This window comes from Haliotis cracherodii, unplaced genomic scaffold (genome assembly GCF_022045235.1).
Source record: "Haliotis cracherodii isolate W230 unplaced genomic scaffold, xgHalCrac1.p SCAF_22, whole genome shotgun sequence".
In the NCBI taxonomy this organism is placed as follows: domain Eukaryota; kingdom Metazoa; phylum Mollusca; class Gastropoda; order Lepetellida; family Haliotidae; genus Haliotis; species Haliotis cracherodii.
The window spans coordinates 3,391,242-3,419,062 of record NW_027266278.1 but is presented as its reverse complement, the minus strand read 5'-3'; the positions used below and the strand labels follow the sequence as shown (position 1 = coordinate 3,419,062).

The 27,821-nt window shown below is 40.4% G+C and overlaps 1 protein-coding gene across 3 annotated transcripts in view; it reads right to left on the bottom strand.

Annotated features, from left to right (window-relative positions):
- Positions 1-27,821, bottom strand: part of LOC139471391 (tripartite motif-containing protein 2-like) — a 51,291-nt gene that overhangs the window by 9,387 nt on the left and 14,083 nt on the right. For 2 of the 3 annotated variants that reach the window (XM_071253754.1, XM_071253755.1), the window contains one exon: positions 7,712-7,818. The gene's annotated coding sequence lies outside the window, so the exon portion shown is untranslated. Of the gene's footprint in view, positions 1-7,711; positions 7,819-13,508; positions 13,592-27,821 lie in introns of those variants that run through there. The other variant, XM_071253756.1, reaches the window with a different exon arrangement.

Genomic DNA, 27,821 nt, shown 5'->3' with positions numbered 1-27,821 from the left:
GGATTGATATGAGCAGAGAGGTTAAATGATTGATTTGAAAATGATGGGTCAGGTATCAGAAATATATCTGACAGATGGACATCACATGGCTTTTCAGAGGTTGGTAACTAGTGTCCCTGAGACGCAACCAATATGAAGCACTCGTTGCAACACTGTTCATGGTTCCAAAAAGCGTGAGTGAGAGAGTAAGATAAATGAAAACTACTAAAAGAAAAAAAACTGTCAGGGATCATGAATATTTATAGGTTTTTTTCTTGGCACACAATTTCATGAAAATTATCCAAAAAGATTCATGATCCCTAACTTTTTTTGTTCAGTATATAATATGAGGTGAAGTGAGGTGAGGTGAGGTGAAATGGCGTTTATTCTGAAAGATGACGTGGGGCTGCTTGTACTAGTCCGAACTAAAGCTGAGTTCATAGTGCTTGCCCACTGAGATACCATGCCGCAGTTTAACATACTGACAGTTTTATACTGACTCCGAGCCGACCAGTCCTTGTTTTAGACCCTTAATGCCGACCGCCAGACAGGGTAACAACAAGTACCATCTTTTACATCTTTTGATATGACCAGCCGGGGATTGTAGCCGGACTTTTACTCTCCGGGCAGAAGCTGAACCACTAGACCATGCAAGCGTTCATATATAATGAATGAGTGATCATAGCTAGATGTTGTATCAGCAATTTCGCAGTTATTCACAGCGAACTGTCTTATCACAGCATATACAAAAGTACTCCAGGCATTTGAAGTCTAAATAGATCTTGAATGAGATGTAGTCATGGCATAATTCAGAGTTCATGGGACAAAGCTGCTGACGTAGCAAGTGCCGAGTATACATGATTTGTATCATGGCAATAATTAGACATATCACATAGCAACACAGTATAGAGTTACACCTCTCATAGGCAATATGGATCATATGGCCCTACACAACTGATACATGTTCAATTGGGAATTGTTTTACTGGGCCCCTGGCAAAACGTATTTAGATATGGTATAAAACGATCTGGCCGATCATGTAACACTGAAGTTGACTGAAGCTTTGTCTTTACTCAAACATAGAAGGAATGTGCCCATAGTCAGAAAGAATTGCAACATTAGCAACTAACTATACTAATCTAACCATGGAATTTTACTGTTATTGTCATTAAACAATATATCACGTGACTTACCATGGACCTACCCGACCCGGGTACCCAAGTCCACTAACCCGACCCGGGTACCCAAGTCCACTAACCCGACCCGGGTACCCAAGTCCACTAACCCGACCCGGGTACCCAAGTCCACTAACCCGACCCGGGTACCCAAGTCCACTAACCCGACCCGGGTACCCAAGTCCACTAACCCGACCCGGGTACCCAAGTCCACTAACCCGACCCGGGTACCCAAGTCCACTAACCCGACCCGGGTACCCAAGTCAACTAACCCGACCCGGGTACCCAAGTCCACTAACCCGACCCGGGTACCCAAGTCCACTAACCCGACCCGGGTACCCAAGTCAACTAACCCGCCCCAGCCCCAGTACATGGTCACTAATGGTCCGTACCTATAACATCATCTCAAGCTCGGGAGTTAATCAACTTACCCATAAGTTATGGGCCATAACCATCATGCCACAATGAAAATGTAGAACTTTATTTCACTCTGGGATATAGGCATATCAGTCACACTTAGTTTTGGTTTGGTTTGGTTTGTTCTTTAACGCCACACTCAGCAAAATTCCAGCTATAGGACGGCAGCCTTTTAATAACGAGTCTGGTTCAGACAATCCAGTCATTGACATGAGCATCGATCCACACAGTTGGGATACGATGACATGCATCAACCAAGTCAGCGAGCCTGACCATTCAATCCCGTTAGTCACCCACACTTAGTCGAGATAGAAATACATGGTGCTTCCCTCTGTAATATTCTCTGTCTTTTGTCCATATGCTTTCAAGGGATCCCTAAGCTCCCAATTTGTTATGGTCATGGGTGAATGGCTTTATTCAGTTCTGAGCACTATTCCAGCTATGTAACACCTGGAACAGCAGGAACACCAAGAACACCAAGAATGTGATGTCAGGAATTGAACCTAGGTCTTTGGTGTGATAAGCAAACACTTTGCCCACTGTGCTACCCTTGCACTGGTTACTTTCAGCAATAATTAAACAGTGGTAGACTGGGAGGAGCAAGTACAGGAAGAAGTTTAGGCACAGGTTGGAACTAGAATCCATGTACAGAAACACACGAAAGAGAAATATCTATTCCCAGGTAAGCGAATGGGGTTTTATGATGCATTCACGATTATTGCACTTATACTACATGGTGTGTGTCTGCTTCTGGGTGTGGGTGTGTGTGTCTGCTTCTCTGTGTGAGTGTGTGTGTGTCTGCTTTCTGTGTGAGTGAGTGTGTGTGTGTGTGTGCGTGTGTGTGCGTGTGTGTGTGCGTGTGCACATGCACGAGTCATGAGACTCATACCCGAGTATAATAGTGGTAGCACACTGAGATACCATGTCACCATCTAACATGAATACCCACTCAGACACAGTATACCAACTCCAAGCTGACCAGTCCTTGTTTTAGCCCCATAATGTCGAGCACCAGGCAGGGTAACAACAAGTACCTTCATTTAACATCTTTTGGTCTGACTCGGCCAGAGATCTAATAATCAACCTTCCTCTCCCTGGGCAGACACTCTGTCCACTGGACCACAGTGTCAGTCTCATTTCCCTCAGATTAAAGCGGTCAGTGTTCAAACACAACACAAGCTGGTGGAGTTGACACAATTAACATTCACAACAGAGCTGTGTTAGGGAAACTAAATATGTCATTCTCTCATCAGATCAAACACCCATCTGGTGCCACAATGAAACACCTGCAACCCAGATTCACTCGGAATCCTTCTGGCTTCCATTATAATCAGATGAAGAATTGATTCGCTTCCTAATGGAAACAATGTTGGATGACTAAGCGACCCAGAAACGCTGTTACTTTGGTTGCTGAACAAGGGCTGTTGGGTATCTATTGACTTGAGGATGCATAGTTGAAAATCCATGTGCGTTCCTGTGCATATGCATGCATCAAACAGTTCAATCTATTGATTAATATTGTGGGCAACAATCCACATTGTCTGAGTGCGAAGACAAACAATCAACCAAATCACCAAACCTGACCACCTAGTCCATAATTTGGTAGCCTCTAATGATTGTTTGTTTGTTTGTTGTTTAACGCCACACTCAGCAATATTCCAGCTATATGACGGCGGTCTGTAAATAATCAAGTCTGGACCCGACAATCCAGTGATTGACATCATGAGCATCGATCCACCAATTGGGATCAATGACATGCATCAACCAAGTCAGCAAGCCTGACCACCCGATCCCATTAGTCGCCTCTTACGACAAGCAGAGTCGCATTTTACGGCAAGCATGGGTTCCTGAAGACCTATTCTACCCCAGATCTTCACAGGTCGGTAGGGGCCTTCGGGTAGCCTAGTGGTTAAAGCGTTCGCTCATCATGCCGAAGACCCGGGTTCGATTCCCGACATGGGTACAATGTGTGAAGCCCATTTCTGGTGACCCCCGCCGTTATATTGCTGGAATATTGCTAAAAGCAGCGTAAAACCATACTTACTCACTCACAGGTCGGTAGCCTCTTGTGGCCAGCATAGGTTGCTGAAGACCTATTCTAACCCAGTATACCCACGTAGGGTTGAATGTGTATGTGTATGACATCATGAAGCCTCACAGATCACAGGGGCCCTCCAGAGTTTCAGTCTACGGCCCTATATGTGTCTACTGTTTTCAGGACACATTCAATTGACTTAAATTACAAGTTACTGACACAATAATCATGATAAATGTGTTGTCAAAATGACCTCAATAAGACAGTTTCATTTAAAGATGGTACCACAGGTTCAAACAAATAATACAAACAAGTTAGTATCCATGTTTCAAGATTAGAATGCAGTGCTAGCCTAATTTATTCAATTAATTTTCCATGGAGAAGAGTCAATCTTTAAGAACACTAAATGGTTGATATGTCAGTGGTTAATTTTCCATGGAGAAGAGTCCATCTTTAAGAACACTAAATGGTTGATATGTCAGTGGTTAATTTTCCATGGAGAAGAGTCCATCTTTAAGAACACTAAATAGTTGATATGTCAGTGGTTAATTTTCCATGGAGAAGAGTCCATCATTAAGAACACTAAATGGTTGATATGTCAGTGGTTAATTTTCCATTGAGAAGAGTCCCTCTTTTAGAACACTAAATGGTTGATATGTCAGTTGTATTTTCCATGGAGAATTCCATCTTTAAGAACACTAAATGGATAATACATATCATTAGTTCATTGTATATAGTACTACTTACCACAGAGAACAGTCCTATCTTTAAGAATGAGTGAGTTTTACCCCGCTTTTAGCAATATTTAAGCAATATTATGGCAAGGCATACCAGAAAAATGTTTCACCCATGGTGGGGAATCGAGCCTGGGTCTTTGAGAAGCAGAGTCGCCTTTTACAGCAAGCATGGGTTGCTGGCAACAATTCTAACCCGGACCATCACAGGTACCTACCTGCATTAAGATGACGAGACTGAGTGCATCTGTCATCTCGGTTGTAAAACTCTAGTCAACAGGTCCCTGCACCCAAGAACAGACTACACTGCTGCTACTATCAAGACAGGATCAACCCTGACTGCCAGCACCAGATTGATGGTCCATATGGCATGCAAGAGCAATAACCGAAATGTTGATAACGACTTATCTGGGATGATGGTAAACGATATAAACGTGGATATTTACGCACAGATAGCCTAATTATGATGCAGATGTTTACAAATATAACAAGCTATCAAAGTTCACATGTGGCAGATATAATATCACTTGGTGCCTGGCTTGTGGTGATAAGTGTGTTCCACACATTGGAGACTGTAGCTCACCTGCAAATTCACTTGTTGCCTAATTACTGCTAATTAAAGACTTCATGACATTTGGACTACCCATTGCTTATCAATGACGAAAACCATACCCTAGTGTATACACTGGGCTCTGTTCTATTCTGGGAGATTTGAATAGGGTACTGGCACATTGTGCCCAGGAATCTCCAAAGGTACTGTTTAACTCCTCAGATCCAGAATCCCAACAGGGAGACAAGCATGAGGTACTGACTATCTATTCTGGACAGGAATCCCTACAAGGAGACAAGCATGAGGTACTGACTATCTATTCTGGACAGGAATCCCTACAGAGAGACAAACATGAGGTACTGACTATCTATTATGCCCAGGAATCCCTACAGGGAGACAAGCATTGGTACTGACTATCTATTATGCTCAGGAATCCCTACAGGGAGACAAGCATGAGGTACTGACTATCTATTATGCCCAGGAATCCCTACAGAGAGACAAACATGAGGTACTGACTATCTATTATGCCCAGGAATCCCTACAGGGAGACAAGCATTGGTACTGACTATCTATTATGCTCAGGAATCCCTACAGGGAGACAAGCATGAGGTACTGACTATCTATTCTGGACAGGAATCCCTACAGAGAGACAAACATGAGGTACTGACTATCTATTATGCCCAGGAATCCCTACACTGGGAGACAAGCATTGGTACTGACTATCTATTATGCTCAGGAATCCCTACAGGGAGACAAGCATGAGGTACTGACTATCTATTATGCCCAGGAATCCCTACAGAGAGACAAACATGAGGTACTGACTATCTATTCTGGACAGGAATCCCTACAGGGAGACAAGCATTGGTACTGACTATCTATTATGCTCAGGAATCTCTACAGAGAGACAAGCATGGGTACTGACTATCCATTACAGGGAGACAAGCATGAGGTATCTCTTCGGAGAAGCAAAGTACAAAGCACCAGATTTGTCCAAAGAGAACAGGCAGCTGCTTGCTAAGCAGTTACACATCAGTTCTTATCACAAGCTTCAGGGGGACTTAAAGTCGTCTCTGTGTGTAGCACACATCTATTATTAATTATTTCTCAGAACACAGAAGTGTAGGTAATGTAAAGAGTCTTCATGAGCAACATGTGTCTCTAAGCCATTGAAGGTGTAGGTCTGACCATGTTGACCTGAGGACAAAGTTCAGACATCAAACATTCATTCAAGTTATGAACCGAATCGGTCTAATGGTTTCCAATGGGAAATTGGATCTTTCAGGACTTGGGATCGATGATGTGTATAATTAGGGTTCAAGAGTGAGATGTACTGAAACCAACACATAAATAAATATATTATTTATTATACTGACCACTAATCCCATCTGCTTATGAGGACCTGTGGCAAAATAGCGGCCCAATAGCCAGTGTTGTTCCAGTTCAATTTCATAGATAATCAGTTGATTTTCGGTTTCAACCCAGAGTCAATCATAATATTTTTAGTGATTATTTTCCATTTATTTTCATTAAATTCATACTAAGATCATGGAGGAGGATAAAAAGTTAGTATACCGAATTCGACGTAATAAGCCCCCACAGCGATATTTGCTAATATATTGGCTTGTGAACAATCCCAATTTAAGCAGCCCTTCCGATTGACCAATGTATAAAAGACTTATTTATTCGCGTATAATGTGCACTCGTGTGTTATATGCACCCATAATTATGGGCAATTAAATTCTGAAAAAATATATCTGTCATATATAAACATTTCAGGCTGGCAGCTTAAACCACGAAATTTTCCTTCAACTTTTTTTTTCACCAAAATAATATTCTAATAAGAGCCCCTATTTCTAATTTTGAGAGCGGCCTGGGCGCTCATTACATCGAATACAGTAACTTGTTTCAGAAAACACAAAAGCTTGATAACGACATGGCTTCAAGATATGTATTGAGGACTGCTGTGACATGTAATTTGAGTTTTTCTATTTGCTTTATTGCTATATACTTGAAGGGTTTCACTGAGAAGGTATGCTCCAGTTGTAAGATTTTCCTATTTTCATTTATGTTTGATCATTGACTGCTTTTCTGAACCAACACTGCAAGTCCCCCAAGTTGTTGTGATGGCTGGGAGGCGGCTTGATGCTGCTTCATGCACCACTGTTTGTCATCTAGACGTGGGCGGAAAGCCTGATGTGATGCAGGTCCTTGTCGACCAGGGATCGATCTACAATTCTATACTAGGTGCCCTTGTCTGGCAAATAGGGAAAAGTCATTGTGCACATTTTATTAAATTCCATACTTTCTTAACTTAAGATGTACTAGAAGACTGTTTCGAAAAAAAAACAATGCCTCTTCCTTCTTATTGGTCCTGTTATCTTGGACATACAAGTCATGTCTACAAAGCCATGATAGAGTGCAAAGATTATTGTAATACAGGGATAGAAACTAACTGTTTTAGTCCACTAGTCCTAATAATGATATCATATAGCAAAACCCTTAAAAATGGCAAATTTCTACTAGTCCTTATGATACCTTAACTATTGGGCAGTTTGGCAAGGACTTTAGGACTAGTGCCAATTTCTAACACTGCCATACATAAGACTTACGACTTTCATAGCTCTTAGCAACAATCACTTTGTGAAACAACCAGCCTGCTTCATTTCGACTCTGTAGGTTAGAATGAATTCCCCAACACTCTTTTGCATGTCATATGAGGAGACTAATTTGGATCAGATGGCCAGACTCGGTGTCTTGTTTGATTACATGTCATCATAAACAGGCAGCATGGCAAACAAACATTAACGGCCTTCCCCCTCACCTTTCCTGGCCCCCTGCGCTGGTGCGACTGACTCCGGACTTGACGGCCCCAAGAAGACACCTGGTCTTACACCTCACCATTAGTGGCCATCCCCGCTCTTCTGCATGCTGCAAGAGAACAGAAATACAGTGAAGGAACATAAGAGAGAATTTGATGTTTCAGGGTCACGTTCCTCAAAGCGATTGTAGCACAAAGATGATGGCAACTAGGATAGTCGTAACACTATGATCGCTTTGTGGAGCAGGTGCCAGCTGTATAGTGAAGTAATATAGGACCGGACAATCCAGTGATTGACATCATGAGCATCGATCCACACAATTGGGATTAGATGACATGCATCAACGAAGTCAACAAGCTTCTTACGGAAGCAGGTGTTGCTAAGGACCTGTTCTATCCAGAACAATGAATTTAAGGTGAGGTGAGGTGAGGTCAAAGGGGGATTTAACGTCGTGTTCAAGATAATTGCAGCTACATTACAACATATATGCATATGTGTGTGTGTACTTGTAAATACAGACAAATGCCTGTTTTAATATGTCTTATGGTACAGTTTTAACGTGAATATCACACTCAGATACAGTACACCATCTACCAACAGATACAGTGTACCATCTACCAACAGATACAGTGTACCATCTGCGAACAGATACAATGTAGCATCTGCCAACAGATACAGTGTAGCATCTACCAACAGATACAGTGTACTATCTACCAACAGATACAGTACACCATCTGCCAACAGATACAGTGTACCATCTACCAACAGATACAGTGTACGATCTACCAATAGATAAAGTGTACCATCTACCAACAGATACAGTGTACCATCTACCAACAGATACAGTGTACCATCTACCAACAGATACAGTGTACCATCTGTCAACAGATACAGTATACCATCTGCCAACAGATACAGTGTACCATCTACCAACAGATACAATGTACCATCTGCCAACAGATACAATGTAGCATCTGCCAACAGATACATTGTACCATCTACCAACAGATACAATGTACCATCTACCAACAGATACAGTGTACCATCTGCCAACAGATACAGTGTACCATCTACCAACAGATACAGTGTACCATCTACCAACAGATACAGTATACCATCTACCAACAGATACAGTGTACCATCTGCCAACAGATACAGTGTACCATCTACCATCAGATACAGTGTACCATCTGCCAACAGATACAGTACACCATCTACTAACAGATACAGTGTACCATCTACCAACAGATACAGTGTACCATCTGCCAACAGATACAGTGTACCATCTACCAACAGATACAGTGTACCATCTACCAACAGATACAGTACAGTATCTACCAACAGATACAGTGTACCATCTACCAACAGACACAGTGTAGCATCTGCCAACAGAAACAGTGTACCATCTACCAACAGATACAGTGTACCATCTGCCAACAGATACAGTACACCATCTACCAACAGATACAGTGTACCATCTACCAACAGATACAGTGTACGATCTACCAACAGATACAGTATACCATCTACCAACAGATACAGTGTACCATCTACCAACAGATACAGTGTACCATCTACCAACAGATACAGTGTACCATCTACCAACAGATACAGTGTACCTTTTCCTCAGGAATACAATTAGCATTATTTCAACTGAATCAAGACGTGATTTGTTCCTTATTTTTAGCAATTCTTTAATATTCATAATGTCTGAATGCGGGCAGGTAACTTTGAAGATGGGCAGGCAACATTTATTGGTCACCTGCCCGACTGTCTTGTTGGGTTTCAAAATTATTTCCAACACTGTAAAGGATCAACATGACATGCAACCGCAGGGAACATCCAAGCGTCAGCTGTGACCCAGCTGATCGTGTCACTCTGCTCATTAACCGGTCACACATTATCTCCCCAATTCATACCAGCCACAAAGACTAGCAACCATTAATACACTTCAACAACCACTGTCACACACACCAGGGCATGGTGGATGACAACTGAAAATGATGAAGGAATAACAACTGATCAAGCCGTACACAATAATAAAACTGAAGCTTAGGCAATCATGTCGGCACCTAACACTGATGTTCTGGAAAAGTCCATGTATACTAATGATCCAACTCTACAAACTGATGGACTTGGATTAAGAAAGACGACCAGGATAAGGAGGCCTCCACGATATTTATTCTACCGATTCCAGAAACCACTCCAGATAGTCATTGATTTTTAGGTACATGGCTGTCGATCTGACCGTTAATTTCATTGCAGAAAGAGCTGGATCTTTTACACGTATTGATTTTAGAGTATTTTTAGATTCCATATTTAACTCAGTAAACATGATAAAATGAATATTTGAATATTACCTAGGTACCTGCTGTGAAAATGGCTCAAGACCCTGAGAATATGTTCTTTAATATCAAATGAGAAGCTATTATGTTTCATTTCATGCACGAATTCACAAGGAAATCATGTGTTTTCTACTCTTGTAAATAGTTAATACCATAAGAAGCTTTACAGACAATATTACTGAACACAAACCAAAAGTGTGGCTATATTAGTGTTAGTTTTCTGCTTAAGGTGCGACCAAGTGGAGCCAAAACTCACAATCAGAAAATAAAACATACGTCGGTAAACAGTTTTAACTTGTTAAAATAATTTTCATTTGATGTATTTGGTAAATGAAAAGATACAACCAATATAACAAAATATTAAAGTAACAATTAACAAATTAACATTTTAAGGGACTTGTCATATTACAAGGAGTTGAGATTAACGGGAGGTAATGACAAATGACTTTGGCCACTCACACGCAGCCAGCCTTGAGGACAAATCATACCCTTACATAAATGTACGTATATACGTATGCATTACATATGTACATATGTTACAACAAACCTTACTAAGCATCCTGCACTTTAAATATCGGTTAGCGCCCTCCTCCAAGGCAACATAGACGTCCATATCACCGATGAAAACGATGCTTATGCCAACCTAATACTATATATATATTGGCCATGGCTGCACTGCGTTTTGCTAGACGATGCAAAACCAGGAACTGTGCCTCGCTACCTTCCTGTCCACATTGCATGTTCAAGGCCATTGCGAAGAAAAACAACCTGCTGAAACAATGGCCAGAATGGACCCTTGTGGTATAAACACAATATTGTAAGCATGCATTTTCCCCTCTCCACTATAAATCCTTTCCAGTCAGCATGGCGTGTGAGCAAGGTGTTGAGACAGAATGGGTAGTCAGGTCCTTTGACTTGAGGTGATGTGAAATGGGGTTTACCCCACTCAGACACAGTATACTGACTCCGAGCTGACCAGTCCTTGTTTTAGCCCCTTAATACCGAGCGCCTGACTGGGTAACAACAAGTACCATCTTTTAACATCTTTTGGCATGACGCAGCCGGGGATCGAACCCCGGACCTTCCGCTCTCCATCAGGCCCTTTGACTTGAGTGAGTGAGTGAGTATGGTTTTACGACGCTTTTAGCAATATTCCAGCAATATCACGGCGGGGGACACCAGAAATGGGCTTCACACATTGTACCCATGTCGGGAATCGAACCCGGGTCTTCGGCGTGACGAGCGAACGCTTTAACCACTAGGCTATCCGACCGCCCCCCCCCTTTGACTTGAAGGAAAGGGTAGTGAGGTTCTGGGACTTGGTGGATGGTGTGTCCCACAACAGTCTGGGACACCGCTCAGAATGTCAATCACTGGTTTGTCTGGTCCAGGCTCAGGCCTCAAAGTATAAATTTTTACAAAGTAGCCATATGGCTATAAGTATTTTTTCCAGGTAGCCAGTGGTAAAATTCAGAAGTCAAGCCAATAGTGTAGGTAGCCAAAAGCATTTGAAATTATCTTTTATCAAATAACTATTATAGGTCATAGCACTAGTCTTAGAATTGTATATTAGTGGAAACTGTACTTGAGTTTTGTCATTTGAGACTTGAACAATGATGCAAATTATGTTACCAGATAATATAGGTATATCCTTGCTTATCCAATAAACTATCAACTATGATAAAATACTTATTACATTAATATTCATGTATTTCGGTTTATTGTTGACTTTAGGAGCAATTATTTGCATGTACAATTATTAGCAGACATGTTTATTTTTGTGTCTACAAATGTGTAGCAATAGAATTTAGTCGGCAAAAGATATTTTTGAAGGTAGTCATTTGGCTACCTCTGAATTATAGACAGTAGACAAATTGAAATTTAGGTCGCATTGGCGACTGTTTTAGTCGCAACTTTGAGGCCTGAGACTCATATATTTACAGCTGACATCATTCAGCTTCAGAATATTGTTGAATGTTGCATCTCTCAGCATCTTTTCTGTAGGTTTTATTGTTGATATCTGATATATGAACTATTACTAGCCGAGTCTACAAGACCTAATGAAATTTTACTGGACTAGTATCATATGCACCACTTCCTCAAAAGCCTAAACCCCTTGAATTCGTTGAGACTCGTTCATTCTTCACCACTCTCCCCTTTCCGTAACCTGCAAGAAGACTTGTCCCCCTATTGATGAATGACATGTGTGAAAATATGACAAACAAATCAGAATACGTGTATAACTTCACAGATAAGCTTTTGGTGTTGTGGGTATTTTACCCATGCATTTTAAAATCATTGGGTATCAGTAATTCTATCTGGGTATTCAAATGTCTGTTACCCATTAGTTTTTACACATGTGGGTATTTAAGTTAAATATTTAAAAACACTAACCATCTAGTCCCTGCAAACTGGTGTTGTGTGGGTTCGAGAGCTTTGTAGGACTCAAAAATACCACGATACTTTTTCCACAAGAAAGTGTGATGGCAAATGATCATGATGTAACTGTCATCGTGGAGTTTGGCAAGGTTGACGGAATGTCCGTTCATAATTTCAAAATAAGTTGCTGATTTGCGAATTGAATACGCAGGGTTACTTCACAATATTTTGATGATACAGGTTTTATTTTTGTAGCGTATTTGTAATGTTTGCTGCGTATTTGATACGCTTGGATTTTATTTTACTGCATATTTCTGCATTTCTGATGCATATTTTACGCAGATACGCAGCTTATCGGGAGCTCTGGACATAAGTTACTTCAGTCAAAGAATCCCTCAGGAATAATGTTTGATTTTACATATGTCTTAGACTTAAAAATATACCCATACATTATTATACAGTATGATTGAACACATGTAAATGTAAGTCCTGATGTGTTTTCAATAGCATCTGGAATATATATGATATAAGCGGGAAATATACGTGAATCATTACACAAAGAGTTGACAATTCTTTTAGCTATGATTGTTTGCGCTTAGATGGAACCCAGTTGCAAAAATGGCCACAAGAGGGGCACGAGTCAATATTTCGGTTTGTCCCGAATAACACAAGTTGGTCACAAATGAGGTCTTTCATGATATAGTATGCAGTGTTCAGATGGTCATTGAGGGTCATTGAGGTTAAATGCTCCCTTGGTATTTGAATCTGGGTATCCATTAAATCTGTCCCATCCATCAAGGTAATAAATTGGACCCCTTGACTTCCATGCTTCATTGGGGACAAGGTTCAGACAGCCCTTATCCAATTCGATTCAAGACTTGTTTTGTGTATGAGCTCAAAATTTTATGACTAAAATCAATCGTATTGTTAATGTCTACCCTATGTGCCCTGAGTTTCACACAGGGCAAGAGCCATGTCGTGACTGAGAACAACACAGACAACAGGCTACACAGCTTCATGAATCTCTCTTAGCATGCTTAATGCACCTGATTATTTACATCGAATGTTTACATACCTGCACGTCATATCCATCCGACACACCGGCCACAGACAACATGCCATTCACATGCTCAGATAAGCTAAATCACACACTAGGACTTCTAAGACTCTCTTCAATGCCTGGAGAGAACAGATTTGGACAGCCCTCCAGCAAATATTGTTTCCTTATCGACAGCCATCAGCATATCAGTCAGAGAAACACATGTCGCAATCAGTGGGCAGGCAGTCGAGCGTGGAGCTTGAGACAGGCGACCGACCGGTAAGTCCGTCCGCCAGGTAAACATGATCTGATCATACGAGTATTTGTGCCCAGAGTGACCTACTTCGTATTTGTACTTCCTCCTACAGTATTATAAACCTGCCACTTGATCATGGAGATAGATGGACATGTAGGTGACTTAAGTTACTTTCACTGATCTGGATGAACACTTACTTCCTCTTGCTGGTTTCTGTTCAACATACCATATTCAGCGTAATAAGCGCCCAGGGCGCTCTCAAAATTAGAAATAAGGGGCTCTTATTAGAATATTATTTTGGTGAAAAAAGCAGAGTTGAAAGATATATTTCATGGTTTATGCTGACAGCCTGAGTGAGTTAGAGAGTATGGTTTTAAGCCGCTTTTAGCAATATTCTAGCAATATCACGGCGGGGGACACCAGAAACGGGCTTCACATATTGTAACCATCTCGGGAATCGAACCCGGGTTTTCGGCGTGACGAGCGAACGCTTTAACCACTAGCCCATGACAGCCAGAAATGTTTATGTACGACAGATACATTTTTCCAGATTATAATTTCCCATAATTAAGGGTGCATATAACACACGAGTGCATACTATATTGATCAATTGGAAGGGGTGCTAATAGGGATTGTTCACTAGCCAATATATTAGCATATGTCGCCGTGGGTGCCTTTAAGAGTGGGGCGCTAATATTACGCCGAATACGGTACATGTAATAATTTCCTCAAGCATCCAGTTTTCCTGGTTGCAAATGGAAGAAATAATATGCTCTAAGTGTCCAATGGGACATAATAATAAGTATAGCTTAATCATTGAAACCAATTGAATTTTAGCCATCGTAGCATGCACATACACTTTACTCAACCTGTCAGATTTTCTTCACTCAATCACGGAGCATTGTTTCAAACAAGGAAAATCAAATTCAGTCTTGCCTTTCTGAAATTCACATATGAGACAGTCTACTTCTGTGTGTTATTGATTGAGTGGTTTCACATCACTAACATTGCTTTGAGAATATTTTACAGATTCTCATGGCATATTCCGTTTAATAACTACTACTGAAAGGTATGCATCTGATATAGACTTTAAATTTGACATTATTTTGATACAGAAGAGACCGAAGTAGATTGGTTACTCATGTGATATATAGTTTAATGACAAAAATGATCTAGAACTCTATGGTTACACTACAAGTCACTGATGTTCGCATTTCTTTCTGACTATGCACCCATTCCTTCTGACTTTTCATATGGTTGAATAAAGATATAACTTAAGTCAACTTCAGAGTATGCATGACCAGATCGTTTAATACATGTAACTAAATACGTTTTGCAAGAGCTATGGTAGAAAAATGCCCAATCAGACATTTTGTACCTATCTCTTGAGACCTACAGTGGGTACCCGGGTAGGGTCGGGTAATAGGGGGGTGGGTACCCGGGTAGTACATGTGTACTCGTCCCAGCCCTACCTAACACGTGCATTTCACGTGTGAACTTAGAGCCGTTCAGTTTATCGGAATCGGAATGATTTTGCAGCACATGGACAATAGCCCCAACTTGACTCTTGGCAGCATTGTCAGGAGATATTAGTGTTATTATATTGAATTCTTTTAGCTGGCCTCAGCTTACAAGGCTGAACAGAATTTTACATTTTAATTTGAGTTTCAGACAATCGGCAGAAGTCACAGACTGCATCTCTATGGCAATGTCACTTAGAGGGGTGATCATATTGGACCAGACCAGGCCACAGTCCATTGAGCACAACTATCCAGGCTACATAATGCATGCCTTCACTTTCCCCTCGGGAGCCTTCCTGGGAATAATGTTCATTGTTCAACTCACACTTGTTTAATATTGACTTCTTGAATCTTTAACTACCTTCCCGGTTATCTGGCAGTGATCTGACTGGTGCTGAATGTGTTTCTATCTTACTTGCACGTCGGTGGTAAACACGATAACACTAATGAATAACGATGTACTGGTTACATGTACAGTACAAACACACAGAAGTGTTTATAAAGTTTGTTTGTTTGTTTGTTGTTTAACGTCGCACTCAGCAATATACCAGCTAATATGACGGTGGTCTGTAAATAATCGAGTCTGGACCAGACAATCCAGTGATTGACATCATGATCATTGACTCACGCAATTGGGATACGATGACACGTATCAACCATGTGAGTGAGTCTGACCACCCGATCCTGTTAGTCGCCTCTTACGACAAGCATAGTCACCATTTATGGCAAGCATGGGTTGTTGAAGACCTATTCTTCCCCGGATCTTCACAGGTCTGTTGATAATAATAAAGATTACTGACAATATATCAAATCAATAACATTTTTCAAAACATTAACAACTTCCCTATATTGTCATTACAAACACTTTGAACATTTGTCTTCATCAATAATAACAAGACAGATAACCGTGAATCCAGGGCTCTCATACTGACAAAGATGGAAGATAGAATGACTCAGGGCCACAATATGAGAGCGTATTTGGGGAAAACAAATGCTGGAAATCCACGATTAGAACATTCTGACATCATCTGATACACATCCCAAAGTTTTCTGCCTGAAATGTCGGTCACGATGAAATAGCTTATCTGAAGCAGCACTAACACTGTGCAGGCAACGTTTGTGTCACAGATACACAGACACTTAGCAGTGTGAGAACCGGGCCTGGTTTCATTGGCTCCTTATCAAGTACACTGCAGAACAACATGATGACAATGTGTCATGCACTGCAAGGAGCTCTCACAGATTGGTCCTTGCATTATGTTCATAGAGAAGTAGTATCTATTTTTAGCAGATGACCATGTTGGGATTTCCTTTAAATAGACCCGGAATCTTTGCACAGGAATGGGTGAGAAATGCAGTATTTGAACACTTGTTTTCCAATATCCAACAGAACTATCATAAGTGGGTTTTCTTCAACTTGGAAATCCTTGCACCTTGAATCATTCTAGCCAGCAGTGAGTTTGAGGGAATTTTAGCCAATGTATATATCATTAATGACATACTCCTAAAAAGTCATATTTCTTGTCATGCTGAGCGGCGACAGGCAACGAAAAAAAGGTTTATTTTGTCTGCAAATTGTGAGAGTCTACCGGTAAAGCAGGACCCTTTTTCTGAGCACCTGGTGTCTGCACTGATTTTCGGTGATCCATTCATATAATCTTCACTGCAATTTTGCCCCCTAAGCCAAAATGGAATCTGTTTCGTCAGATAATTGACACTGGTTATTCTCTGACGTTGATGTTGTATACTTTCGTGTATCTGCATAAAAAATCTCAAGCACGTCCAGACTGTCAGGAGGTATTCTTGTTTTCTACTCTAATATGTCAAAATAATATTTTCACAAAAAAGAAATGGAAAGACCGCTTTCATGTCCCGATCACTGATTGGTTGATCTCTAGCAGTGATTCGTAAAACTGTTCCATAAGGAAAATAATCAGTAATAACCACTGACCACCAAAATGTCTGATCATTGATTATTTGTTTGTCATAGCTTATTTGTTTTTATTAGTATTTTCTGACTGAATCAGTAATAAATCTCAGAGAAAATGTGTTCAGCACAGATTGCTATTTCCAGCTTACTTTACAAGACAATTACCGTATTCGACGTAATAAGCGCCCAGGGCGGTCTCAAAATTAGAAATAGGGGGCTCTTATTAGAATATTATTTTGGTGGAAAAAACAGTGTTGAAAGATAAATTTCGTTGTTTATGCTGACAGCCTGACTGTTTATATACGACAGATATATTTTTCCAGAATTTAATTGCCCAAAATTAAGAGTGTATATAATACAAGAGTGCATATAATACACGAGTGCATATTATACACGAATAAATAGGTCTTGTGTACATTGATCAATCAGAAGGGGTGCTATATCAGCAAATAACGCCGTGGGCGTTATTTAGAGCGGGGCGCTTATTACATCGAATACGGTAAACGCAAAATTCTTAATCTCTGCATATATAAAAATGAGCAGCATGACAGGTAAACAGTAAACTGGTATTGTAAATCATCATATCAAGTTTGTAAATACTGAAGGGCCATTATCAGTCGGTCAGAATGACCTTTGTATCGTATATTCAGTCATCAGTGATTAAAAATAACTATTGAACACTTGGCCGATGACAAATTTCTTTTAAATGCATGGCGCGGCAGAATCATGAGAAAAACATTATTATTCCAACATCGACACATACATTTTGAAGTCATCATGACCCAAGCAATAACTTTAAACGGGGTGCTTGTGTTTGCTCCTAAATACTAAGCATATTTAGTACACGTAGTATTTGAATATCGCCATCCCTTGCTCCTCTAACATATTTAGTACATGTAGTATCAGAATCTAGCCACCCCTTGCTCCTCTATCAGTATCTGAATCTAGCCACCCCTTGCTCCTCTAGCATATTTAGTACATGTAGTATCTGAACCTAGCCGTCCCTTGCTCCTCTAGCATATTTAGTACATGTAGTGTCTGAATCTAGCCATCCCTTGCTCCTCTAGCATATTTAGTACATGTAGTGTCTGAATCTAGCCGTCCCTTGCTCCTCTAGCATATTTAGTACATGTAGTATCTGAATCTAGCCATCCCTTGCTCCTCTAGCATATTTAGTACATGTAGTGTCTGAATCTAGCCGTCCCTTGCTCCTCTAGCATATTTAGTACATGTAGTGTTTGAATCTAGCCGTCCCTTGCTCCTCTAGCATATTTAGTACATGTAGTATCTGAATCTAGCCACCCTTGCTCCTCTAGCATATTTAGTACATGTAGTATCTGAATCTAGCCGTCCCTTGCTCCTCTAGCATATTTAGTACATGTAGTATCTGAATCTAGCCACCCCTTGCTCCTCTAGCATATTTAGTACATGTAGTATCTGAATCTAGCAACCCCTCGCTCCTCCAGCATATTTAGTACATGTAGTATCTGAATCTAGCCACCCTTGCTCCTCTAGCATATTTAGTACATGTAGTATCTGAATCTAGCCATCCCTTGCTCCTCTAGCATATTTAGTACATGTAGTATCTGAATCTAGCCCTCCTTGCTCCTCTAGCATATTTAGTACATGTAGTATCTGAATCTAGCCACCCCTTGCTCCTCTAGCATATTTAGTACATGTAGTATCTGAATCTAGCCGTCCCTTGCTCCTCTAGCATATTTAGTACATGTAGTATCTGAATCTAGCCACCCCTTGCTCCTCTAGCATATTTAGTACATGTAGTATCTGAATCTAGCCACCCCTTGCTCCTCTAGCATATTTAGTACATGTAGTATCTGAATCTAGCCATCCCTTGCTCCTCCAGCATATTTAGTACATGTAGTATCTGAATCTAGCCACCCCTTGCTCCTCTAGCATATTTAGTACATGTAGTATCTGAATCTAGCAACCCCTCGCTCCTCCAGCATATTTAGTACATGTAGTATCTGAATCTAGCCACCCTTGCTCCTCTAGCATATTTAGTACATGTAGTATCTGAATCTAGCCGTCCCTTGCTCCTCTAGCATATTTAGTACATGTAGTATCTGAATCTAGCCGTCCCTTGCTCCTCTAGCATATTTAGTACAAGTAGTATCTGAATCTAGCCGTCCCTTGCTCCTCTAGCATATTTAGTACATGTAGTATCTGAATCTAGCCACCCCTTGCTCCTCTAGCATATTTAGTACATGTAGTATCTGAATCTAGCCGTCCCTTGCTCCTCTAGCATATTTAGTACATGTAGTATCTGAATCTAGCCACCCCTTGCTCCTCTAGCATATTTAGTACATGTAGTATCTGAATCTAGCCGTCCCTTGCTCCTCTAGCATATTTAGTACATGTAGTATCTGAATCTAGCCGTCCCTTGCTCCTCTAGCATATTTAGCACATGTAGTATCTGAATCTAGCCACCCCTTGCTCCTCTAGCATATTTAGTACATGTAGTATCTGAATCTAGCCGTCCCTTGCTCCTCTAGCATATTTAGTACATGTAGTACACATGTATTTGAATGTCGTCATCCCTATTTTCAACATTTAACATCAACACCACAGTATTAGTTTTAAAAACTCTGAATATTACACAAAACTAGCCTACCAAGTCACCTGGGGTCTGGTCCGACTTAGACTTAACATACAGTCCCCAAAATAAAGTCAGGTGTAAAAAAAGATCAAATAAAAATAATTCTATAAAGGAACCCTCAAGTCTCAGGTTGCATGAATAAGTGCTGCTGCAGCAGAAAGAGGATGAAGGGAGAGTGGGTTGAAGGGCAGAATCATGAGAATATTTTGTTTTTATTCTAACACCATGAACAAACTGAGATGTATCTAGACCTGCTCAGAGTCTGATATTTGGCCCCAAGTCAAATGGCTGAAAAAATTTAAATAAAAGATTTCATATTTTTACAGATTTTTATTTAGAACATTAAAAAAGTCCAATTTTGAACAAATTCACTTATTTTTTTCCAAGTTTGCCTGCCAGGGTCACTAAGTTTGATTAATCCCTGACATTCATCTTGCAGCCATCATGACACAAGCACCAGTGAAACTCCTAACAGTGACATTTCAAGTCCTAACAAAGCAGTGATAGAAATTAGCACTAGTTCTATAATCCTTGCCAAATTGCCCAACAGGTAAGATATCAGAGGAACTAGAAAAAATTTGCCATGGTTAAGGGTCTTGCTACATGTTATCATTATACGGACTGGTGGACTAAAAATGTTAGTTTCTTTTGCTGCTAGGGTATTTTAAACAAGTTTATCACAAAATAATGCCCCCTCAGCTCTCTTAAAGTTCAAGGGAGCATCTTTCGTCAATTACCACATCACCTTTTATCAATCATAACACACAAATGATATGATTAAACAGACAATTCCAACCACTTTAGTTACATCGTTCACACCATCAATCAGTGTAATGTTACATACAGGGGGAAAACATCCACGCAGCTCATTACAGCCAACCAATCACCATCCTCCAGTATTATATTCAAGGTGACAATACGAAAGTTTATTCTCCGAGATCTGTTTCAGGATGAAAGCTTGCAAATAGAAACCAGTCAACAATGAGTGGGTATGGTTACAGAATCCTATACCAAGGCAAACACCAGAGACAGGGGCGGTGTGTCCCAACAGCCTTAGAAAAACAGCAACAACAATCAGGACATTGTGACATACTCTAGACAAACGAATACTTGACCACACATCAACCTTGGTAATACAAACACTGGCTTATGTAGACTGGCTGTAATAAATTATCTTCTAACCCAAGCTTGAAACCTGAGCATAGAAAGGGCTTGTTGGCTGGTATCTCTTGTGTTAACAGCGCAAAATCTGTATTATTGGACCAGAATATATTCAGTATTTGAAATGTTTATTGCTCGTTTGTTTAACATCGCACTCAGCAATGTTACAGCTATATGACAGTGGTCTCTAAATCATCAAGTCTGGATCAAACAAACCAGTGGTTGATATCATGAGCATCAATCCACTCAATTGGGATACGATGACATGCATAAACCATGTCAGCGACACCACCCGATCCCGTTAGTCACCTCTTACGACAAGCATAGTCGCCTTTAACAGCAAGAATGGGTTGCTGAAGACCTATTCTACCCCAGATCTTCTTCACTGGTCAACGAAGAAATGAAGAGTTCTCAGGTCCTTGAGGCATATTTTCGTAGAATTTTAGCCAAAGTACAGGGATACAAATTGACACTAGCTAGCTGGCCTGAACCTGTTTTTCAATAGTGACGATAGATATATTGGTCTCCTGAGGGCAAGTGACGAGGAAAGTCATCAATATTCAGTGAGTGAGTGAGTGAGTGAGTGAGTGAGTGAGTGAGTGAGTGAGTGAGTGAGTGAGTGAGTGAGTGAGTGAGTGAGTGAGTGAGAGTATGGTTTTACGCTGCTTTTAGCAATAGTCTAGCAATATCAGGGTGAGGGACACCAGAAATGGGCTTCACACATTGTACCCATGTCGGGAATCGATCCCAGGTCTTCGGCATGATGAGCGAACACTTTAACCAGTAGGCTACCAGACCGCCCCTAAAACTATTCAGAGTTTGACTACTTTTACCCCACTTTTGGTCGTTGCCATTGGATACCTTCAGTTCAGTGAAGAAAAGAAATAGCACCAGCTCACCACTAGACAAATCTAAGCAAGTTTCATCCAGAAAAAATTCAAAGGTTTTGGCTCCGGAAACGAGCACAACCGTCATTTTCAGTTTAAGTTCAACTTGTTGTCATGGAAAGCAAATAATTTAAACACAAACCAAAATCCCAAATCATCAAAAGGCTCCAGGTGGCACTAAGTCTGATCTATATTGCAAGTTTCAACACAAAATATTTAATGGTTTTGGAGTTCTGCTCCCAAAACAGAAAACGGACGCCTGACGGACGGACATGGTGATCACTAAAATGGGGTTAAAAAGGGTCCTTGAGTTTGCTGGCATACTTAGTAATGTAGTATTTATATCTAGCCATCCCTTTATTTAACACTTAACATAAGCACCACAACAGCCCCTTGTGTCTGCAAGTCTTCATGAGTTTTGAAAATGATGATTTTCTTTATACAAAACTAGTTCACCAAGCCACCTGCGGTTAGGTTCAACTTATACCCCGTCCACATGCCCCTCTATACATATGTGTGTATACGTTTGTAGAAATACATATGTGAGTATACTTGTCATGTGACCGCGTTTACTCGTGTGTAAATTTACACCAGGAGGAAATTTGCATCATGTCTGGAGCAGGTGCAAATGTAAATGTAAATTTGCACCGTGTGTATATGTTGCAATGTGAACGTTTATGTTAACGTAAGAGAATGATCTAATTGATATCTGTTCTTTTGCCAACACCAAACAAATTGTCAACAGTTGCCAACTTTTATACATATATACAGAGTTGAGCGGATGCTGTTTTCTTTTGGTTTCAAGGGGTCAAAACTTTGTGTACAAATTAAATCAAACACGTTGCTTCACTTGAAAATTTTCGGTGAAGTAACTCTGTTTTCATTCAACTTTGATTGGAAAACCACCTGTTTTGTGTTGAAAGTCGTGAACAGACTGACGAATGTATGTGCCTTACAAAATTTACATGCTTTATTTACACACCTAAGCTGATTTTCATGTGAACGCATAATAAATTTACATATACACACGTATGTAGTTACAAGTGTAAAATTACTTAGGTTAGTAACTGTTGTGCATGTGAACGGGGTATTCGACTTACCATACAGTCCACGAAATAAAGTTAAGTGTAACGTCAAATAAAAAAACCTTCAAGTCTCTAGATGCGAGGGAAAGAGGGTAACATGATGGCAGGCTGCTACAGCAGAAAGGGGATGAGGGGAGAGTGGGCTGAGTGTTTTATATGATCTTGGTCTGTACAGGTTCTACTACACCAAATCAGAACCAGTTTGGACAGTGCTGTTTTCGTAGGGAGCCTTCAGTGCAGATCGAGAGATATCTGCAGGCTGTGATTGGAGGATATTCTGTAAGATTTTTATGTCTTTCAAATGTACATCCATCCAGTTATCAAAACTGACCATGTTTTCCTATATTTAGTACTGTCTTTTTCAACATGATGACTTATGCTGAATGTGACCACAGCTATTTTCAAGTAGGTGACATTTGGTGCGGAACTGGGGGTGGTGTGTTTAGCTTCCGTTACTCAGAAAAGGAGCTGGCTAAGCTAGTAATTTTTATTTTCTTTTATTGCTGCTCTAAGGCCAAACTGTGCACACATGTACAGGTAATAGCTGTTGAATGCTTAGTTATTTCAAAAAATTTATAACGTTACTATAGAAGTCTATGGGAAAACATTTGGTTGTGTGTAACCTGTAAGAGAGACTAGGTTCTATTTACAAATGCCAGGCGTAATGATCCTTCCGTCAAAAACATACAAAACTGCTAAAAATATTGTGAACCTCCATTGCATCACTTCCTGACACAACGGTGAGCTTATGTCAACAGACACTCCCAAGATAACTGAAAGCTGACATACTGCAATGTCTATGTGCTGGTGGAGGTTATTTTCTACACAAGTCTATGCTGGCTGCAGCATCATTGCTTCAACCACCCATGTTAAAATAACTCAACAAAATACTCACTGAACATGTTGAAGTTGATCAAAACATCAACACATACTGTACAGAACCAAAACACATGCAGGTCTTGTTACCATGGTTTCCAGGAACTGTTACCCACACTTAACAATTACAACTTGATCCTGCCAGTACAAAAAACATTCTAGAATACTGCCTGTATTTCATCATTTGTTAATAAAGAAATCCTCTATCGTGTCAGTATTAGTTGCAGGTTTGAAGAGAATTGTCTATTTGGGATGACAATCTGTCAACATGGTCAATGTCATCGAATACAAACCTCTCTGTAAACCTGTTATTTCATTTTCAAAATGAATATTGTTTAGTTTACATGTCAACCTCGTAAGATACAACAAACGGGTTTGGGTGGTCAGACTCGCTGACTCCTTTAAAGCATGTCATCGAATCCTAATTTACGGATCGGTGCTCATGATGTCAATCACTGGATTGTCTGGTCCAGACACGATATTTACAGACCGCCATCAAACGGCTGGAATATTGACGAGTGCGGCATTAAACAAACAAACAAAGAAACAAAATAAGACAACCAGCTACAGGGTTTCGGATAAGTGGTTTCTCAATTAGATCACAGACTTATTGATATCCAAAATGTCCAGATTATCATTTAGTAAAGACAAAGAAGAACATGAGAGCATGATGTCTGAATGCCATGTCTTGGACAGAATCTCTGCAGACACGACATTCATGACATCAGTCCCACCATCACAGAAACCACACAGAAAAAAAACCATAACAAAACTGTTTGACAAACCTGTCAGACGTGGCTCACCATGTTGACGTGTTACACTGAGATGGGATAATCAAAGTCTGGACCGGTCAGTCAGTGGGCAAGAACAAAAGGACCAGGCTGCTACCTCCAGCCAACATGACCAGACACATGACCAGTGAAAGCAAGTGTCGCGCACTGTGTCAACCCACCCTGCTGGACACCACAAAGCAGGCTTCACCCCACCCTGGGAACAAATACGCCGGAGTTGGATAAAGAAGTAATCCTATTATCTACTTGTCTGTCTCTGGCAGCTGTCCATCACTAAGTAAACCTGGTCAGACAACTGGTCAGCTGCCACGCTTTAAAAATAATTTGCGTTTTCACTGGCAGCACTAGAAACTAACTATTTTACAGCGTTAGAAATTGGCACTAGTCCTATAGTCCTTACCAAACTGCCCAATAGTATAGGTATCTTAAGGACTAGTAGAAATTGGCCCATTGGTTTTGCTATATGTTATCATCATAACTTCATAAGGACTAATGGACAAAAACTGTTAGTTTCTAAACCTGTTGTAGTCCACTAGTCCTTATAATGATATCATATAGCAAAACCCTTAAAATGGCAAATTTCTACTGGTCCTTATGTGTCCTTAACCATCGGGCAGTTTGACAAGGACGATAGGAGTCATAGGACTAGTGCCAATTTCTAATGCTGACTAGTCAGTCAAATGCTTAAAAATGTATTTATTAAAGTCTTTGAAATGACACAGAAGAATGCCAGGTCATAGCATTTATTCACCTGATGAAGGAGTAAGCATACTCCGAAACGTTGTGTTCCTCATAATAAAGAAGTTGACATCCATAAATATCCATAATACAGCACAATGTTAAAATGTCTGACTGTCTTTTAAAGAGTGGGCCTTTTTTCAATTGTAGGGGCAAAAAGCACAAGGCCCCACCCTAGAATTATCCCTGCATATGGTAAAACAATCATCTGGGGTCATGATTTTAGATTTTTTTTCTGGAAGTTGGGAATATTTTTAGCCCTTACAAAAAACTTTTGTGTGTGGTCACGTAAGAAGTTAAAACATGGTAAGAAAGAAAAAAGGCTAGATGTCAGCCTTTTCATCATGTCTGATAATTTTCATACCAATATTTGAAAGTTTTACGCAACATGAAAATATAACACTTCCAGTGGGTAAAATAGGCCCTTATCCTTCATTGTCCTGTAAGATTTGGGGGTCCCCATTTCCACCCCCACCCCAGGTGCAGCAAACCAAGGACCCCAGGACCATCCCTGACTTTGTACACTACTCGTGGTCGCAAGTGAGTGAGTGAGTGAGTTTGGCTTAACGCCGCTTTGAACAGTATTCCCATTATATCACATCATGTCAGCATAACGTGGGAGGAAAGCCCAAAGTCCTGCAGATCTCAGACGGTTACCATTTGGGTAAAACCCAATGAGCACAGTATATGGTGCCGACAAACCTAGAAACATAATCAGGGCGAATTGCAGAGCCTCGCACCACAGGGCGACCTGGGCCCTCTAATGGTCACAAGAGGACGCCCACAAGGGTACAAATCACTATGGACATTCTTGATGCTTACCTGTCTGACACATTGATCATCAGCCCATTACAATGAGATTTATTTCCTCATGAAAAGATACATACATTAAAATGGACAAAGAGGTCACTGGGGCACTTTCAACCAGGACCAGTTTTATCCTGAGCAGCGACCTGGATAAAAACTATTTATCATTTTTAATTTGTATAAAGTGAATATGGTAACAGTTGGTAACTTACAATGAAGGAGAATAACACATCAATGAAATGGGAATTGATGCAGTATTGACATGTGTGATGGGCTGGCTTGACTTAGACTTGAGCCATTCATGCTGTTATAGTTACTGTATAACGACTGTAATCTAGAGGCAGAGATGATTTGTATTTTACTGGTGGTGTGGCTAAAAAATGAAGCTGCTTCAATTCTTAGTTTTACGTCATTCCATTGATTGCAATGTTAAACTATTTCTGGATTTAGAAAATAAGACTTGTAAAACTAATCCCTAAATTTAAACAAAATAAATTCTTTTCCCAATTGGCCAACATTTAGCTCCTTAACTTCCTTGAACCACAGTTGCAGGAAGCCCATCCCTTGACAAGTATTGACCTTGAACAAATCATTATTTTTTGTCGAACAAAACTAAATATATGACCTGTTTGAGAGACACTCTCCCATTAAACACTATTACCATCGCATGACTGACCATCGCCTTAACCTTTCACTGCTGAATTGCTAAACAAACCATTATTCAGCCCTTCAAGATCAACAAAATTAATCGCAAATACGACCTACCTTACCATTTTGAGACCTGTATTTATTGCTTAGTTGCCTCCAATTAATAAACTAAGCTTGGCGACAAAAATATTTCACACATTGAAAGAAACTGGAGTACAACATCGTTTGTCTATCAACATCATGACCTCCCAGGGTTTGTTTGTTTGTTTGTTTGTTGTTTTTGCCACAGTCAGCAATATTCCATCCGTATGATGGCGGTCTGTCAATAATCAAGTCTGGATTAGACAATCCAGTGATTGACATCATGAGCATCAAACGACAATGACATGCATCAACCATTTTAGTCAGCGAGCCTGGCCACCTGATCCCGTTAGTCACCTCTCACGACAAGCATAGTCGTATTTTACAGCAAGCATGGGTTGCTGAAGGCCTATTCTGCCCCAGATCTTCACGGCTATCATGGATTAGTATATCTCCTTACAGTGATACTGAAGCCTATCTTGCTTCTGATGCTATCGCCTGTAATGCTACAAGTTTATGTATTTCTGGTCATGGGGACATTGCTCTGTTTACTTTCACAATGGTGGCATGTTCAAATCATGGAGGAATATTTTGACATGTTTTCAAAAGCCATCTGTATTAGCCAACCTGTCCAGCACAGAATGAGGATGTGAATGACATAACTATGCTATCACTGTCAGCAGTCCTACAATTATTAAATATACCAGTACATGCAGATGTGGGTGGGCACAGTAGAATCAGAGAATTCAGCATTTGGGATGGGAGACGAACTAGATTACTTCATCTGCTACATATGTGGGCTGGGACGATACACCAACTGTGAGATCTGATACGTGTTACGATACCTTACTCAGGATCCCATATGAACCATGACACTTGCATGTGCTCTTATCTGTGGTGCCATTATTTCATAGACAGGATGGCCAAATACCTGGCACACTGATAATTTACA